Raw genomic sequence first — 20284 nt, forward strand, 5'->3', positions numbered from 1 at the left:
TTTAATGTGATCGTATTGACAATTTTTAATACACTACGTTGTTGAGCTAGTAAGTTAACAATTTAAAAAAAAAATTAGCATTATAACACATTCTTAAAATGCCGTTTTTATTTTAAGAAATGTGTCATTTAGAATAAGACTTCTCAAAAATAAAATATGTAGCGACAGTGACGGAGGAAGTATTAGATTAATGACTGTCTAAATATCTAATTATTTCAGATCAGTTGTCTGGAAGTATTAGATTAATGACTTTCTAGGAATCTAATTATTTCAGATTTTTGTTATATCCATAAAATATTGCTCAAATCATATTGGATATCTAACTAAGCCAGTCATAAAATAAGAGAACGATGATCAGATCATAACCCTATATGTAAAATTTGAAATTCCCTAATTTATGATTTTAGAAAAATCTCTTTCTTATTGTGTTATTTTATCCTTTCAAGATTATTGTTTGGCAGTCTATTTGCCCAAATAAAATTGAAACTTCGACTACGAGAATTGGATAAAATAACTGAGTTTTATGTCAAAAGATAGAGTGGCAAGAGTTGGAATCACTCTATCAGATCTGCTGCATGTCTAATTGCATTCAAGTGTAGAAATAATTTGTGATAAAACATGTAGATTACATCCTATGAGATCATCGGGAACAATGATCTTAAATGCATTCACAACACTCGCCCATTTGGAATTACAGTTAATATAGTCATTAAACAAAGATCTGTCTACGACTTCGAGAATAATTATCAGAAATACAACCCTAAACAAAAAAAAATGAAAATCAATTATGAAAACTAAACTAAATAAAATTATAGTATATCAAGTCAAGGAGAACTGTTCTTCTATTGATTAGAAGTGTCTCAAACCAGTTAAGCGCCAGAGACCAAAGAGATCGCTGAAGTTGTAGTCCGAAACCATCTATGAATTTTAGGGATGTCTCCCAATCCGATATTATTTTGTGGTGTTATATGTTAGAAAATTTGGGCTACCATTCAGCTTTCTAATTAAAGTGGATCTAGTAAAGATTGAAATTTGGACTAAAGTGTATTTAATTTTATAAAAATAAGTGTATATATTACTCCCTCCATTGCAACTAAGTTGAGTCAAAATTTTTGAGCAGGGAAAAGTAGAAGAAAAGAATAAAATAGTAAAAATATAGAGAGAGTAAAGTAGGTAATTGAATAAAGTAAGAGTGGTTCAATATTTTTTTTTGTCAAAAAAGGAAATGACTCAACTCAGTTGGTACATTCCGAAAAGGTATACGACTCAACTCAGTTGGGACGGAGGGAGTATATGAGATTTTCTATTTGTTGATGGACCGAATAGAAAATAAATGATAATATATTTTATACTCCCTATGTCCCACTCTAAGTAATACATTTTCCTTTTTGGGATATCTCACTCTGAATGATACATTACTAAACATAGAAATATCACTCCCTCTACTTTTTCCATTTCTCTTACTTTATTCTCTCCACTTTATTCAAAAAAAGCATTACATAAAATCCCGTGCCGAATTAGAAAGACTACCCTTAGAGTGGGACGGATGGAGTATAAATAAACGCTAGGCTTATGGTCCATGAACAATTAGATATCTCTGTATTCTCTTTATGGACTATTGTGAAAAACGTCTCTGGTCGTCTGGAATATCCATAACCGTCTCTGATAATCTAGAAGACCCATAATCATTGTACAACGATTCCACCATTCAATTCAATATGGATTAAGGTATGTTTCCGCTCTATAGTTTAAACTCCTTATTCATTGTTCTTGGTTAATCATTTAAGAAAGTTTTATACCCCTGTATCATAAGAGTATGCACTCTTTTCATTTTATTCCGTCCCACAAGAATAGGCATATTCTAATTCATAAACTCTTTTTCTCAAGGCGAGACTCATTCTCCACTAACAATAATATAATTATTTTCTCTTTCTACATCATTCTTATTTTACTAATTAATCATTAAAATTTGTGCACGACCGACATGTTCTTATAGAATAGATGAAGTATAATTATTCATTAAATTTTTCCAACATTATAGTCGTGCATTTCATAATTTTTCCCATATGGCCACTCTGATGAATAAATTAAGCACCACAACATTGTAGAACAGGGATATAATTAATTACTACGAGAATAAATATAAAATAAACTATAGTATACACAACATCACTCAAAAATGAGATACCACCTAGAGGCGTGTACATTGGATAATACCCACTAAAATGTGGAATTTATTAACTATCCATTAATTTCTATGCAGATTTTTTTGCAGTAAGTCGTCGTGCGCTTCTACTATAGAGAGAATATGGAGTAGTACGATATTAAAGATTAGATATGACTATGATTATAGGGCATGTTAGGGTGTCACCACCTCTTAAATTAACACTATACCACTATTTCTAGTCAATCATTTGTATACATAGACGAATAATAAGCTGCCACGTGGCAAAAAAAAGTTAAAAAAGACGGCCAGCAATATGTTGTACACTATATAACAATTTTTCTTGGACAACAATATGTTATTGTCTAGCGTATTGAATATTGCAGTGTAGCGTTTATAATATTATTGTATAAGTGGTGTCACGGTCAGGGACGGATCTAGAAATTATGTATAGGTGGGGCAAAATTTCATACAAAGACATTTTAAGGATTTTAGAAGGGGCATTTATAATGGTATTTCAAAAAAAATTTAAAAATAATGACCAAAATAGCACTAATGAATTTTTTTGAGGTGGGGCATTTGCCCCTTGTAGGAGGCATATACATCCGTCCCTGGTCACGGTGTCACTTTAAGAGGCGTTGTCATTTTAACACAAACCTATGATTATAATATACATAAATGGACTTATATGACACATTCTCATCGTCTCGTTCACTTTTGTCATTTGGGCTCGTGTCCGTCGGCAAAATGTTGTCCACTTTGTCATTTTTTATTTTTGGTTAATGAAACTAACTTTCCACTAACTCATTATACTCTCTATTACTCCATTCATCCAAAACAGAGACAAATTTGGCCATTTTGGACCGTCCACCAAAATTGGACTAACTCTTAAATTGAAAATTTTTAAACCAAACTAATTATACACATCATTCTAAATATGAACTCCACAACCCACTAAAATTATTTTTACCATATTTTCACTCTCTCTCTTATTTTACCAATTATGCATTATCTATATTATTTACAACTTTGTCTATTTTTTATGGACGGAAAGAGTATAAAGTTAATATATATGTGGAACTCACGTTCCACTTACTTTTTCCATCTTTCATATTTTCTAAAACACCTATCGAGACAAATCTCAAATGTAAATAACATTTCGTGGAGAACGTATTTTACTGTGTCAGACTCATATAATAAAATACGTTCATTTATAAGGAAATAAAATGGAATTTTATTTTGTGTGTCACCAATGCAAGGTATTAGTGGATTTCTTTAGTCTTTACTATGTATGCAATAACGGCATGTTAGGGTGCCATCACCCCTTAAAATAACACTATACCATTATTCCTAGCCAATTATTTGTACACATGAACGAATAATAAGCTGCCACATGGCAAAAAAAAGAAGAAAAGATGAAAAACTCGGCCAGCAATTTGTTGCTTTTTATACATCAATTTTTTTGTCCAGCAATATCCAACACGCTATACAGTAATCTATAGATTGTTGTCTAGCGTATTGAATATTGCTGTGTAGCGTCTATAATATTGCTGTATAAGTGGTGTCACGGTGTCACTTTAAGAGAGGCTGTCATTTTAACACAAACAGTATGCAATATCTATAAATAGTATGCAGCGGCTTGTTCATATGTACTCAACCAAATTCCATCACTAAACAATGGCAATCAAAAATCTTCATCTCACACTCTTCACCTTCCTTGTTTTTCTGCTTATTTTCGCAATTGGGGAAGCCAGACGAGTCAACACCAAAAACATCCTCATAATTGGGCGAGCCAGCACCAAAAACAAAACAACCTCATCTTTTGATTTCATAAAAAAATTACAAGGTTGTCGCAAGGGAAGCAACGAAGAAGGGATCCAACAACTCAAAACCTACCTCGAGAAATTCGGTTATCTCGAAAACCAAAACCAACCACATCCCCACAATGACCATTTCGACGAAACCCTAGAATCCGCCATCAAAACCTACCAGCAAAACTATCACCTAAAACCCACCGGAACCCTTGACCCCGCAACAATATCCAAATTGACAGCCCCAAGATGCGGGGTGGCCGACATCACCAACGGAACCAACCACATGCGCCAGCACCACGTGCACGAGCATGGCTCGATAACCATGTCTCACTACAGTTTCTTTAGCGGCCAGCCAAAATGGTCTAACTCAAAAACACATTTAATTTATGGTTTATCGCGTAACATTCCTGCAGTGGCCATCCCTGCTATAGAGAGTGCCTTTCAAAAGTGGGCTTCGGTCTCTAGTTTCTCTTTCTCACGAGGCTGGAGATACGTCGATCTGATCATAGGCTTCAAGTGGCGAGACCACAACGATGGATCCCCGTTCGATGGCCCACATGGAGTCCTAGCGCATGCGTTCCCCCCAACGGATGGGAGGCTACATCTGGACGGAGACGAGCTGTGGTCAATCGGGGCAGTTTCCGACGCGATCGACTTGGAGTCCGTTGTTCTACATGAAATAGGGCATCTGCTTGGACTTGGACATAGCGACAATCAAGAGTCAATCATGTATCCTAGCATTTCCTCAGGTGTGGTGAAGAATAATCTGAATGATGATGATATTCAAGGGATTCAGGCTTTATATAATTAATTATTAATGAATTTGCTTCAAGTGTGTATGCTTGTATGATAAATTTTCCATCGCCATCTAGGTCGTAGCAATCAGACTATTATGCGTGCGTAGGCGTTTGCAATGCTCTACCATTTGTAAAATAGCAAAAGTGATGGCTATATTCTGTGTGTGTGTGTCTCCAAGGTTTATGTAACAAATAAAGTTTGTATATCAAGGAATCATGTTTTGCTCTATTAATCTGGAGAATACATTACTTTTCTTGTAAACACTTTGGGAAATCCAAAGCGATCAGTTAAGAAAAGATGAATTTATGCACCATGATTTTAATTTTTTTTCATGCATCATTGGTTTTACTAGTAGGACTGTAGGACAGTATATATATTCGACTTGTATGTCTGTAATCGAGAGAGAGATATTTGGGAGAGAAAACAATGTTTATTTTTATTTTGTGTACAATTTTCTGCGTCTCATATAGGAGATAAATAAGGAAGAGTATGATCTTATTTCTATTATAAATCAATTATATATGAAGGATTGTGATTAATTGAGATTATTTAGGCTAATTGAGAAATGAGACAGTTACACAATAAATAATTTTGCCACACAATAAATAATTTCTCTTAAATGAGTGGTCCAGATTTTGCCACACAATAAATAATTTTAGATTAATTTAATATGAAAGGGTATAATGGTCATTTCGTGTTTTAATTTAGGGTTCTTCAGCTTTCAATTGCGATTTTGGTGAGAACGGCGATTTCGTGAGATCTCTGATTCAATTGATTGCAACGATTTTTGATTCAATTGATTAAAAAATTAGAACGCAGGCGATTTCAACAATTTGAACGATATCTGATTCGACGATTCCTCAGAATATCAATTTTAGAAAAACAGAAGACAAATCGACGGATTTCGGTGTTGAATCTGAAGTTTTTAGCTCGATTTTATCGACTTTGATTCTGTTTTTATGTTTTATTTGTTGATGCCCAGTCAAATTTCTTCCTAATTCATTTTTTTTTTTGCTTTTTCATCTTTAGCTTCGATTTCACTTCATAATCAACACATATGTGTTATCTGATGAATTCTTCATCTTATTCCGAGTCGACGTCGACGAATGGTGGAGGTAATTTGGTTTGATTTTCATTAACATGATTTTTTTGTGTTATGTTGGTGAATTATACTCCGTTGACATAAATGCAAATCTGTTGACATGATGTATGTTACCTGTCAAATTTTGTGTTATGTTGGTGAATTATACTCTTAGCTATACTCTTTGTTTATATTCTGTTTCATTAACATGATTTATTTTGTGTTATGTTGGTGAATTATAATTTGTTGACATAAATGCACAGCTGTTGATATTTAACTTGATGTTCTGTTGTCATATATGCAAATCTGTTGGCATGATGTATGTTATCTTTTAAATATTCTATGTAGCTATACTCTTTGTTGACACTTTGTTGATATACAAAATAGGTGTATGTAAAATGCACCCTCCTTTGTCTGAACAACCCCTGCTGTGGTGTTTGTTGGTGGAGGAAGGGGTTATGGATAGGGTTGAGAATCCATGATAGGATGTCTGATGTATGTTAACTTGTAAATATTCTATGTAGCTATACTCTTTGTTGACATTTTGTTGATATACAAAATAGTTGTATGCAAAATGCACCCTCCCCTGCTGTGGTGTTTGTTGGTGGAGGAAGGTGTTATGGATAGGGCTGAAAGTTCATGATAGGATGTCTGATGTATGTTACCTGTTAAATATTCTATGTATCTATACTCTTTGTTGACATTTTGTTGATATACAAAATAGTTGTATGCAAAATGCACCCTCCCCTGCTTTGGTGTTTGTTGGTGGAGGAAGATGTTATGGATAGGGCTGAGAGTCCGTGATAGGATGTCTGAGATGTTGGTGCTGGTGTGGGTCAATTGAGATATGCTAGTTGACATTATATGTGTTAGTTTGTTGACATATTTTTCCCATTATGATGTAGGATCTGTTATTCCAATTTGCAAGGCTGAGTTGAGGCCTTATGAAGGTAAAAAAATTTCTTTCCTTGAGGAGGGAATTTCTTTTTATGAAAAGTATACTCAGGAGGCTTGTTTTGATTGTCGGAGATTTGGAAATAGGTCTAGTGGTGGTGTTGTTATTTTTCAGTATGTTGTTTGCAACAGATAAGGTTTTCATACAGTTGATCCATTAGATGTCGATGTAAGTATATGTGAGGATGGGAATGTGTCAGATGATGATGAAGTTGAAGGAACTGGCAGCGGAAGCGTGCGTCGGATAGACATAATTTAATAATTATTAATCGCACAGATAAATCACATAATAATCAGATCTATTTAGCAGATTATTTAGACAAAATCTATTCGCGTAATTCTCACATGTATCATGCTCATAACTTGAATTAATCATGCTTTAAGAATATTGAAACCTAAAACATGCTTTTCTACGGAGCAGAAATAATACCTAATTAATTATCCAAAGAATTGATGATGGGTAGCGGCTTCTCCACGTGACGCTTTGAATACTAGACCACAGATCTTCTCTCTGGTTTCTGAACTGTACTCCGATATCAGTGTGGGCTAATCTCACCGGAATATTAGGACTTAAATAAACAAGACAGAAGAAATCCTTTTCCTATTTAGAGAGAATTTCGAGCTCCTCTAGAATAGAGGGGGACGAAAGTTTTAGTGTATAATAATTATGATTTCGGTCTCCTTTATTCTCCTATTTATATTAAGTTCCTTTTGGGCCCAGACAGAGATCTATGGAAGGTTTTGGATATGGGCTCATCCAATTTACTTTTTACTAATTAAATTAAACCCACAATTTAATATAAGCTTTAATTGGAATATTACGAGCAGTCACTACAGAAGTAATATTGAACTCTCCCCATCCAAATCCGAAATTATAAGTAATCCGGGTTTCCGTTTTAACTTTCATTTCCTGCGCTTAAGATAAAAATGTCCATTAATTAATTAATGTCTGCTATGGACTTAATTAATTAATTTCTTATTAATTCCAAGAGTGGACTTAGCATGAAACGCTTATTTATTATTCATAGAGTGATCAAACTCCAACTAGCTAGGTTCCGAATAATAAAACCTTGTTTCGCACTCCTCTTGAGGCCATTATCAAACGAGACTCACCTCGCGCACGATTCAATATAATAGCAATCCTAGCACCGCTAGATATTAATCACCACTACCCAATATATCATGATTATTGGGTTACGAAAAATCTGCACCATTTGATAAGTCAAAGTAATGCATAATCAATACCGTATGCTCAATGCTAACCTACATTGATTAAGAAATAAATATTTATCAAGACCTCGCCTTTCAGTAGATAGCCCAAGGACAAGTCTTGCTGTTAGATCTGTTCAGTGCTATACCACACCAATGTCATCTTATTTCAGTAAGGCTTAGAAATAATCTGTTTTATTACTTGGAAAATAAATTAAGAGTTTTACAGTATTCAATCACTCGAAACGTGATTTCTAGTATACAAACTCTAACAAAAGTATCTTCAAAGAAGAAATGCAGACGTGGCACCAAAAGGTGTGGATGTGGAGCAAGGATCAGTTTCAAGTTTTTTTCTGATTGTGGTGTTAAATATTATCTTGTGCATCAATTCTTTGAGGAACACAATCATGCTATGGTTGACAAAGATCGTAAGCGATTTATGAAAGGTAATCGTAGTATCAATGATGTTCATCAAAAGTTTGTTGAAGATTGCACCAAAGCTAACATCGGTCCTACTTCAACTTTCAATTTATTAAAGGAGTTTTTTGGTGGTTATGATGTTGTTGTGTGTACGTTGAATGATGTTAGGAATTGTTCCCGTGATATTAAAGAGAAACTGAAAGAAGTGGATGTTCAAATGATCCTAAATCAGATGCAAGAGAAGAAGAGAATTTGTGAAGGCTTTTTTTACTAATATCAATTATCACCTGATGATAATAAGTTAGTGAGCTTATTCTGGTCTGATGCTGAGTCTCGGAAACATTACCATATGTTTGGAGATGTTGTAGCATTTGATACAACATATTCGACAAATAGGTAGTTTATTTATTATACTTAGTAATTGACAGGCATAGTAGTTGACATGGTAGTTGACATATGATACACTTGTACTTTGCATTGTATCTAATTTAATAGTTGACATAGCATATACATGTAGTTGACATTGGTTATTCTTAAAAATGTGTTGATGTTTTGTGTTGATCTATTTGTTCAATAGGTATCGTATGGTGTTTGGTCCATTTACCGGGAAAGACAATCACGGGTGTCCTATTGCGTTTGGAGCTGGTTTCGTATCCGGTGAGAATTGTGATGCATTTTCATGGATTTTCACTGTATTTGTTGAATGCATGGGTGTTGCTCCAAGAATCATAATCACTGACCAAGATTGGGGAATGAGGCTTGCCATTGAGAAGGTATCATCTGGTACAAGACATCGTTTGTGCATGTGGCATATTATGAGCAAGTTGTTTGAGAAGATACCTAAATCTATTTCCGATAGAGAAAAGTTTAGTAAGGAGTTTAAGGCTTATGTTTGGTCAGAGTTGTTAGATCCAGATGAGTTTGACATATTGTGGACTAGTATTGTTAAAAAATATGGTGTAGAAGATCATAAATGGTTTAAGGACATGTTTGCTATTAGACATTTGTGGATCCCAGCCTACTTTAGATATGTTCCTATGGGTTCTTTAATGAGAACAACATCTTTTTCAGAATCTGAAAACAGTTTTGTTAAGAGGTACTCGAAACTATTGTTTAATTTTGCTGACTTCACTCTTCAGTATAATAATGCCATTGATGCTCAAAGGAATCAAACTGTTTGACTATTATGATTCTGTAATCACTCAAAAATATGTCACTGATTTAGCATTTGAAAAGCAATTGGCATCTGTATACACAGATAGGATGTTTAGAGTGGTACAAGAACTGATTTCTGAGGCTGATAAGAGTTGTCGGATGATTAGCATGTCCACATTGGAGAAAATCGAGGTCTTCAAAGTTTCTGATGCTAGAAAGAAGACCTTCTCAGTTACATATGATATAGAGACTGAGTCATATGATTGTGAGTGTAAATTATTTGAAAGGTGTGGTTATCTATGCATCCACCTTTTCTTTGTCTTCAGAAAGAAAGATGTCAATAATATTCTAGAGAAGTATGTTGGTAACCGGTGGTTGAAAAGTGAATTATTGAAGGCAGTTCATGGTCTCACGAGTGATGAAAGTGCACCTGACAAAGGTATGTGTACTATTTCCTATATTTTAGTTTACTTGGCACATGTTATATAGGTTGTTGACATGATATTTTTTATCTGAAAAGTGTATCTAATAAAAACACTCATGTTTTGTATATTTTAGTTTTGTTGACATAAACTATATAATCTTTTGACATGTTACAGATTTACTGTTCATATAATTTATATAGGATATTGACATGTTATATGTTTGCAGGTTCTAACGAAGATGACAAACTACAGATTGGTAACAGGTGTCATGGACGTTACTTTGGTCTATATCAATGCACTTTTAAGAATAAAAATCATCTGATTGCTTTGGATAATTTGCTTGCGGGTATTGATCCTCAAATTTTTGCTGATGATACTACTGGATCTTCATCAGTTGATAAAAATGATTCAATTAAGAACATATTGTAGGGGTTGGCACCGGAAGCGCATTCATAAATCAATTACATAATAATCAGATCTATTTAGCGGATTATTTAGACAAATTCTATTCGCGTAATTATCTCACGTATCATGCTGATAACTCAAATAATAACATGCTTTAAATTAATATAAACCTAAAACATGCTGTTCTAAGGTTTAGCCATTATACCTTGATGATTCTCCAAAGAATCGAAGATAGCTAGCGCCTTCTCCTCGTGAAGATCTTCAGTACAAAACCACGGATCTTCTGACTGGTTCCCGGACTGTGAACTGATATCAGGGTGGGCTGATCTCACCAGCGCACTAGGACTTAAATAGAGAAGACAGAAATCCTTTCCCTCGGAGGAGAGAAAATTTCGACTACTACTAGGAGTAGGGGCCGAAAATTTTGAGAAAATAATTAGCATCTTTTCTGTCTCCTTATTCTCCTATTTATAATAAGTCACATATTGGGCCCAGACAGGGATCTATGGAAGGTTTTGGATATGGGCTCCTCCAATTAGCTTTTTACTAATTAAATTAAACCCAATTTAATATAAGCTTAAAATTGGAATATTACGAGCAGCCACTACAGAAGTAATACTGCACTCCCCATCCAAATCCGAAATTACAAGTACTTCGGGTTTCCAATAAATTATATTTATTTCCCGCGCTTAAGATAAAAACATCCATTAATTAATTAGTGTCTGCTATGGACTTAATTAATTAATATCTTATTTATTCCAAGAGAGGACTCAGCAAGAAAATCTTATTTATTATTCATAGAGTAGTTAAACTCCAACTAGCTAGGTTCCGAATAATAAAACCTTATTTCAAGCTTCTCTTGAGGATGTTATCAAATGAGACTCACCTCGCGCACGATTCAACATAATAGCAATCCTAGCACCGCTAGATATTAATCACCACTACCCAATATACCAGGCTTATTGGGTTGCGAAAAACCCGCACCATTTGGTAAGTCAAAGTAGTGCATAATCAATACCGTATGCTCAATGCTAACGTACATTGATTGAGAAATAATTTACGAGACCTCGTCTTTCAGTAGATAGCATAAAGACTGTCTCGCTGTTAGATCCATTCAGTGCTATACCACACCAATGTCATCTTATTTCAGTAAGGCTTAGAAATAATCGGACTGACATTGCAACCTTTCACGATAGGTAGTCTAAGCCTATCTAGGTTGTGAAATTATTCTTTTTCTATGTTTAGAACTGACCGTGTTACCTTAAAGTGGACGACGCCCACAACCGGTCTACTAAAACAAAGACTTAGACTTTGTTAAATTACTTATACATTTAAATATGCAATTAACATCCATTAAATGTAAAATATAACAACATTATGACAAAAATAATCTGTTTATTCATTTGGAAAATAAAATGAGAGTTTTAACAGTATTCAATCACTCGAAAGGTGATTTCTAGTATACAAACTCTAACAATCTCCCACTTATACTCAAAACAGCTTTCGAGTATACAAAAAAAAATGTGCACTATGTCTAATTCTCCCACTTATACTGAAAGCGAGTTGAGGTCTCGAGCGAGTCGAACTCCCATTCCTTCTACATGGCGCTCGAACGGTTTGACCGCCAATGCCTTAGTAAAAGGATCTGCCAGGTTGTTCTCTGACGCAATCTTGACCACTTATATGTCTCCTCTCTGCACTATATCTCTGATGATATGATACTTCCTCTTAATGTGTTTGCTCGCTTTGTGAGCTCTTGGTTCCTTCGAATTAGCCACAGCACCAGAATTGTCACAATAAATGGTGATGCTCTTGGGAAGATTCGTAACCACACCTAAGTCCATAAGAAAGTTCTTGAGCCATACAGCCTCCTTTGCAGCCTCCGATGCGGCCACATATTCGGCTTCCATGGTAGAGTCTGCAATGCATTTCTGCTTTACACTCTTCCAAATTACGGCTCCACCTCCTAAGGTAAACACATAGCCAGAAGTAGATTTCCTCGAGTCCTGATCAGCTTGAAAGTCTGAATCAGTATATCCCAAAGGGCATAGCTCGCCTGCTTTGTAAACTAGAACATAGTCCTTAGTCCGTTTAAGGTACTTGAGTATGTTCTTTACTGCAGTCCAATGTCCTTGGCCAGGATTTGATTGATATCTTGCTACCATGCCGACAACAAAGCAAATATCAGGTCTTGTACAAAGCATAGCATACATGAGACTACCAACTGCCGAAGCGTATGGTATCCTTCTCATCTCTGCTATCTCAGATGCTGTCTTGGGACACATCTCTTGAGATAGATGGATGCCATGTCTAAAAGGTATGAAACCTTTCTTGGCATCTTGCATGCTAAAACGACTAAGTACAGTGTCGATGTAGGGTTCTTGGGATAAGCACAACATTCTTTTCTCACGATCCCTAAGGACCTTGATGCCTAGAATGTGTCCCGCGTCTCCCATATCCTTCATCTCGAACTGGTTTGACAACCAAGTTCGTACTGATGACAACATCTTTTTATTGTTTCCAATTAGAATAATGTCATCTACATATAAAACTAAGAACACCACATTCCCTTTTTCTACCTTCTTATACACGCAGCTCTCGTTAGGGCATTTTTCGAATCCAAACTTATTAACAGTTTGATCGAAGCACTGATTCCATGATCTAGATGCTTGCTTGAGGCCATAAATGGCCTTCTTAAGCTTCCAAACCATGTGCTCTTTGCCCTTGACGGCATAACCCTCGGGTTGTTCCATGTAGATGGTCTCCTCAAGACTACCGTTCAAGAACGCAGTCTTAACGTCCATCTGCCACACATCCCAATCCATGTAAGCTGCAATAGACAACAGTATCCGGATCGATTTGAGCATGGCCACCGGGGAGAAGGTCTCGTCGTAATCGACACCTTCCTTTTGGGTATACCCCTTAGCCACTAGTCTTGCCTTAAAGACTTTAACTCGCCCATCGGGTCCACGTTTACGTTTGTATATCCACTTGCTCCCAATGGCAGTACAACCTTTGGGTAGGACGGACAAATCATAGACGTCTTTGTCTATCATAGATTGTAGTTCCGAATCCATTGCTTTCACCCATTCGCAATGATCGATATCCGCCTGCGCCTCTGCAAAATTCCAGGGATTTGGTACACTACTGTCCGAGGAGTGATCCATAGATTCTCCCAAACCAATGTACCTTTCGTGCTCATGAGAGACCCTCCCACTGCGGCGCGGCACTACAATGTTAGGTGTAGAAGTTGAAGGTTCGGGAATTGGTTGTACTATAGGTACTTGTTCTTGGTTAATGGAACTTGTGACTGAAGTAAGCTCTTCAAGAGCTACCTCACTGCTGGGTTTATGATTCATAACAAAGTCTTCCTCTAAGAATGTCGCGTGAGTACTCACAATGACTTTCTTGTCTCGGAGACTATAGAATTCATAAGCTTTCGAACCTTTGGGGTACCCTATAAACAAACATACCTCTGTCCTTGAGCCCAGCTTAGTTGGATCCTTTTCCAAAACATGAGCTGGACACCCCCATATCTTGAGATGTTCTAGATTGGGCTTACGCCCAGTCCACAACTCATATGGAGTAGCAGGAACAGATTTTGACGGTAAATTGTCTAAGATATGACTTGCGGAAAGCAAGGCATGTCCCCAAAATGAAATGGGCAGTCGTGCATAACTCATCATCGATCGGACCATGTTTAACAAGGTCCTATTCCTTCTTTCAGCTACACCATTTTGCTGAGGTGTGCCCGGCGCAGTCGTTTGGGATTCAATTCCCTCTACTGATAAGTAGTCCAAAAACTCGGCACTGAGATACTCGCCTCCGCGATCAGATCGCATGCTCTTGATACGTTTTCCATGATGCGTCTCAGCATAAGCCTTAAACTCCTTGAACTTGTCAAAAGCTTCAGACTTAAAGCGCATCAAATAAACATATCCAACTTTCGAGTAATCATCAATAAAAGTGATGAAATAGCGAAAGCCGCCTCTTGCCTCGGTTGACATTGGTCCACACACATCAGTATGAACGAGTTCTAGTGCTTCCTTGGCCCTATTACCTTTCACTCTAAAAGGTCTCTTGGTCATCTTGCTTTCCAAACAGGATTCGCACGTGGAAAATGATTCAGTATCTAGCCCTTTAAGAAGGTCTTGATCCACGAGTGTTTGAATCCTCTTTTGGTTGGCATGACCAAGTCTAAGATGCCATAAGTACGTTTCGTTCATTGAACTTGAAGGTTCTTTTCTTTTCTTTGAAATTTTTGATGCATTATTGAGTTCTAATTTGCGATCATTATATTGTGTAGATACGATTATGTACAGATTATTTTCCATGATACCACGACAGATATAAGAACCATCTTTCTTAATAACACAACTGTCATTAAAAGAAATCGAATATCCATCAAACACCAATTTAGAAACTGAAATTAAAGTTCTTCTAAAAGAAGGTATCAACAAAACATTCTTCATAATAAAAAATCTATCACTACTAAAACGCAAATAAACGTCTCCCACTGTAACGACCGCCACTTTAGTAGCGTCGCCCAGCTGGACTTCGATCTCTCCATGATATAGCCGTCTTGACACCTGCATTAAGTCAGGATCAAAACAAATATGATCAGTAGCTCCAGTGTCAATAACCCAAGTATGAGAAGAAGTCGAAGCCAAACATGACTCAACAACTAGAGCTTGGTGCATACCTGTTCTCTCCACACTTGAAACACTTTCCGGTTTGCTTCTTTCCCGACCTCCTCTTTTTCTTTCCCTTAGCATCTTTAGGTGCGACCTGGTTTGTCACTTTCTTCTTTCCTGCGCCAGGCCTAGTGCCAGAGGAACGATGTGACGAACTAACCATCGCAGCCTTAGCTTGGTTCATGAGATCTTCCGCCGACTGAAGTTCAGTCAACAACTCAGCCAAGGTGTAATTCCTTTTGTTCATCTCAAAGTTGAGCTTGAACTGCTGGAAGCTAGGGGGCAGACTCTGAAGGATAATAGTAACTTGGGACTCGGCATCAATGACGCCTCCCAAAACCTCAATTTGATTGAGATGGCTCATCATCTCGAGGACATGATCCCTCACAGACGAGCCTTCCTTCATAGTCTTGCACATGATACTCCGAAAGGCTTGAGACTTAGCCGTTCGATTCTGAGTACCAAAGAGATTCGTGAGATTTTCCATAATCTCGGTGGCAGTTGCCATGGCGGCATGCTATTGTCTAAGCACTGTTGACATGGAGGCCAACATATAACACTTAGCCATCTCATTCGCCTTGTGCCACCGTCTATGGGCATCTCGCGCTGCCTGCGCGGCGTTAGCCGCCGGCACTGGGGGCCGAGGAGTAGTGAGCACAAACTTGTACTCATCAGCCGTGAGAACGATGTCCAAATTTTGTTTCCTTCTATGTAATTTTGGCCCTCGAGTTTGTTTTCTTTAAGAATTGCAGACAGAGGATTAAGACACATGTTGACGATTTAGGTTGCACTGCAAAACAGAATATTTACTATTTGTCATAAACTTATGTGAAGAAATTGAGTAGATTAAACCATAAAATTTTTCAAATTCTCACAACTGTAAAATTAAAAAATTGTACCCTCAAGCAGAGGTCAATACGCATTAAAATTTTAACATTTTTACTGGTCACAACACCGACGAATAGTCCAGAGACCGCAGCACGGCATGGCCGCCAAATGTTGCCTAAGCACGACCATCAGATTTAGCATTACAGAATCTCGTTTCTACAACACACTCCCATAACAATGCTCATGTGTTGATAACAAGACCAAGCTATCTCGTAAATTCTGTTTGGACTTCTGAAACTTGTAATTTCTTAGGATTATTGTCCCCACAGCATGGGTGGCGATAATATTGGAAACTACTTCCTAGTCCATACTATTTACAAATGAGAAGTCCACCTATATGAACTCGCTATTTCTTAGGATTATTGTCCCCACAGCATGGGTGGCGATAATATTAGAAATCAGCTTCATAAGTTGTGGACCAATCGATGGAGGCCATATACAAACTTAGTTCGTAATTATCGCTTAGATATTTAGGTTATGGTTTTTCATTAATTATCCTTAGCCTTAGTGCAGATTAAAGGCTTAATTAAATTCTGTTGGTATTTAATTGACTGGATAATTAAATCTTTTATAATCTTTTAAACATCTTATTAAAGGATAATATATTAAATACTAAAGTTTAATCCATATTCATGTCTTCTATAAGATTTATCTAAAATAATTAATTATCTATATCTTTTACGGACATGAATAAATAAACTTAAATTAATTCCTTATTAAGATTGGGAAGAGAATATATTTTATTATTTAATGAATACCTACATATCTATCCTTATTAGGATTCTAGATATATAATCTAATTTAGGAAACTATTTAATTATTCTCATCTATATCATCTAGGATATAAAATATTCATAGATATAGAAAATAATCAAAATATTCCTAAAATCTAGGGAAATCTTCCCAAAATATTTTATTTCACATTAAATAATAATATTTTAATGATTTCTATTAATTTAGGAATTAAATAATAAATAAAATAATATTTCGTCGTTATCTCATCGAACGAGGTTCGCACGTACGATGAATGACAAAATCACACCGGGGTTGATCCGCCGGGACGGCGATTTCGCCGCCCAGCCACCGCCGGTAGCCCGCGCTAGACGCGGCTGCTCCCGCTTCTCCCACTGCGGTGCGAACGCACAGCTACTCCCTCCGTTGTCGTCGCGCAGCACCGGCGAATGGCCTCCAGCGCCATTCGCCCTCACCCCAGCCTTCAACGCCGGAAGTGGCGTCGCAGCTCTTGGAATTGGCGACGATCAGCCGTGAGTCGACTAGGGTTAGGGTTAAAGTTAGGGTTAGGGTTCTGGGTCGGAAGAACCGCCGCTGCTCTCGGACGAGCAGCGGCTTCCGGCCGCCTCCCTCCGTCGATCGCCGTTCAGTTCAGGGCGAGGGCCGCCCCGGTCTACCCGGCGGCGTGGACGAGCCCACGCTCGTTTTTCACGTCGCCGAGAGATCGCACGCCTACTCCCACTCGATCGGGGCGTTCTCTCGGGATCACCGGCACCGGCGGTCACACCAGCGGCGTGCACGAGTCCACCCTCGTCTACGCGTCGCCGGTCGATCGCCATCCGAACTCCCTTCGCTCGACAACCCTAATTGGATCGCGTGTTGCGCAATTCGTCTCGGCGCAAGCGCCGTCGAATCGCACGTCTCTAGCGTTCCAAAATTTGAGTTCTTTGTTTCGATAGTTCTTGAGTTCATCATGCATAAAAAAATAACCACTAAAAACAAGAACATGCTTCGAAAACAAAAACGCATGCATATATGAATTTTGCGAAATTTAAATCCAAATAATCAGAGCCAAAGACTGGCTCTGATACCAATTGTAGGGGTTGGCAGTGGAAGCGCATTCATAAATCAATTACATAATAATCAGATCTATTTAGCGGATTATTTAGACAAATTCTATTCGCGTAATTATCTCACGTATCATGCTGATAACTCAAATAATAACATGCTTTAAAGTAATATAAACCTAAAACATGCTGTTCTAAGGTTTAGCCATTATACCTTGATGATTCTCCAAAGAATCGAAGATAGCTAGCGCCTTCTCCTCGTGAAGATCTTCAGTACAAAACCATGGATCTTCTGACTGGTTCCCGGACTGTGAACTGATATCAGGGTGGTCTGATCTCACCAGCGCACTAGGACTTAAATATAGAAGACAGAAATCCTTTCCCTCGAAGGAGTGAAAATTTCGACTACTACTAGGAGTAGGGGCCAAAAATTTTGAGAAAATAAATAACATATTTTCTGTCTCCTTTATTCTCCTATTTATAATAAGTCACATATTGGGCCCAGACAGGGATCTATGGAAGGCTTTGGATATGGGCTCCTCCAATTAGATTTTTACTAATTAAATTAAACCCAATTTAATATAAGCTTAAAATTGGAATATTACGAGCAGCCACTACAGAAGTAATACTGCACTCCCCATCCAAATCCGAAATTACAAGTACTTCGGGTTTCCAATAAATTATATTTATTTCCCGCGCTTAAGATAAAAACATCCATTAATTAATTATTGTCTGCTATGGACTTAATTAATTAATATCTTATTTATTCCAAGAGAGGACTCAGCAAGAAAATCTTATTTATTATTCATAGAGTAGTTAAACTCCAACTAGCTAGGTTCCGAATAATAAAACCTTATTTCAAGCTTCTCTTGAGGATGTTATCAAACGAGACTCACCTCGCGCACGATTCAACATAATAGCAATCCTAGCACCGCTAGATATTAATCACCACTACCCAATATACCAGGCTTAGTGGGTTGCGAAAAACCCACACCATTTGGTAAGTCAAAGTAGTGCATAATCAATACCGTATGCTCAATGCTAACGTACATTGATTGAGAAATAATTTACGAGACCTCGTCTTTCAGTAGATAGCATAAAGACTATCTCGCTGTTAGATCCATTCAGTGCTATACCACACCAACGTCATCTTATTTCAGTAAGGCTTAGAAATAATCGGACTGACATTGCAACCTTTCATGATAGGTAGTCTAAGCCTATCTAGGTTGGGAATTTATTCTTTTTCTTTGTTTAGAACTGACAGTGTTACCTTAAAGTGGACGACGCCCACAACCGGTCTACTAAAACAAAGACTTAGACTTTGTTAAATTACTTATACATTTAAATATGCAATTAACATCCATTAAATGTAAAATATAACAACATTATGACAAAAATAATCTGTTTATTCATTTGGAAAATAAAATGAGAGTTTTAACAGTATTCAATCACTCGAAAGGTGATTTCTAGTATACAAACTCTAACAGATAGTCGAACAAGAACGTGGCCATGTCACCAATTGGGTGGATGATGAAGCCGGATCTAGCTCCAGCACGGTGACCTCGCCAGTCACTCGAGGATTACCGACTGGCTTCGGTGCGGTTCTAGAGCGACAGGCCTCAATGCGCAACCAACAAGACCATACTCAGCTCATGACCGACATGATTGAAGAAGTTTGGACCCGCAACCGCCGCCGTTGAGAAATTGTAGTTTTTTTTTTTCGTATTGTAATGTTTGAATTTTAATGAAATGAAATTTTAGTTTTCCAAATTTTGAGTATTTAAATATTCAAATAATAGAAAAATGCTTAGGGCCTTAGGGCGGGCTATAGTCCGCCCCACTGCAGGTGGAATAGGAGGAGGATAAAATACTGACGTGGCGGTGCATAGGGCGTCGCTTATGGCATCCCATTGTGGATGCCCTTAGGCGGTGAAAAAGGTCGTGTGAGATGCTTTGCGTTATGCGCTATTCAAATACGGAAATAGCAGGTTCCCTAGATCCAGCAAGTCCACTAGATCACTCGGTCTAGGAACTCGTGGGTCGCAAGGAATCTCGGTCGTCGGACACACAAAGCACTTTCCTTTTCAAAAACCCTCAACCACTTTACTAAACCTAGTATAGGGAAGTAGGGATCGATCCCACAGAGAAGGATGCGTAATACTTATGTTCAAGGATTTGGGAGTGTTTTTGGTGTTGGCTGCTGCCGCGCATTTTCTTGGGTTGAGGAAAATAAAAATTAACTTGACTTGGGAACCTTAAAAAAAACTTAACCTAACAGCTAGACCTAGGAAATAATCGACGGTGGGGACCACGTCTAAAAAAGCAAGGTACGTCTGTGACATCGTCTTCTACAACCAAATTTGCATAAAACTTCTTAAGAAAAATAGCATGAGCAAAACAAAAACAGAGCTACTAACTTGAAATCAAATCTATGCATAATAAACGAAAAAGTTAACAGATCTGCATACCCTAGACGAA

General features: G+C 37.3%; 1 pseudogene; it reads left to right on the forward strand.

Annotated features, from left to right (window-relative positions):
• The first annotated feature begins 3821 nt into the window (after positions 1 to 3821).
• Positions 3822 to 5008, forward strand: LOC125197129 (metalloendoproteinase 3-MMP pseudogene; annotated as a pseudogene).
• Positions 5009 to 20284: the final 15276 nt, after the last annotated feature.

Source organism: Salvia hispanica, chromosome 4 (assembly GCF_029641045.1).
Source record: "Salvia hispanica isolate PSC_SH4W2 chromosome 4, Shi_PSC_v1, whole genome shotgun sequence".
NCBI classification, from domain to species: domain Eukaryota; kingdom Viridiplantae; phylum Streptophyta; class Magnoliopsida; order Lamiales; family Lamiaceae; genus Salvia; species Salvia hispanica.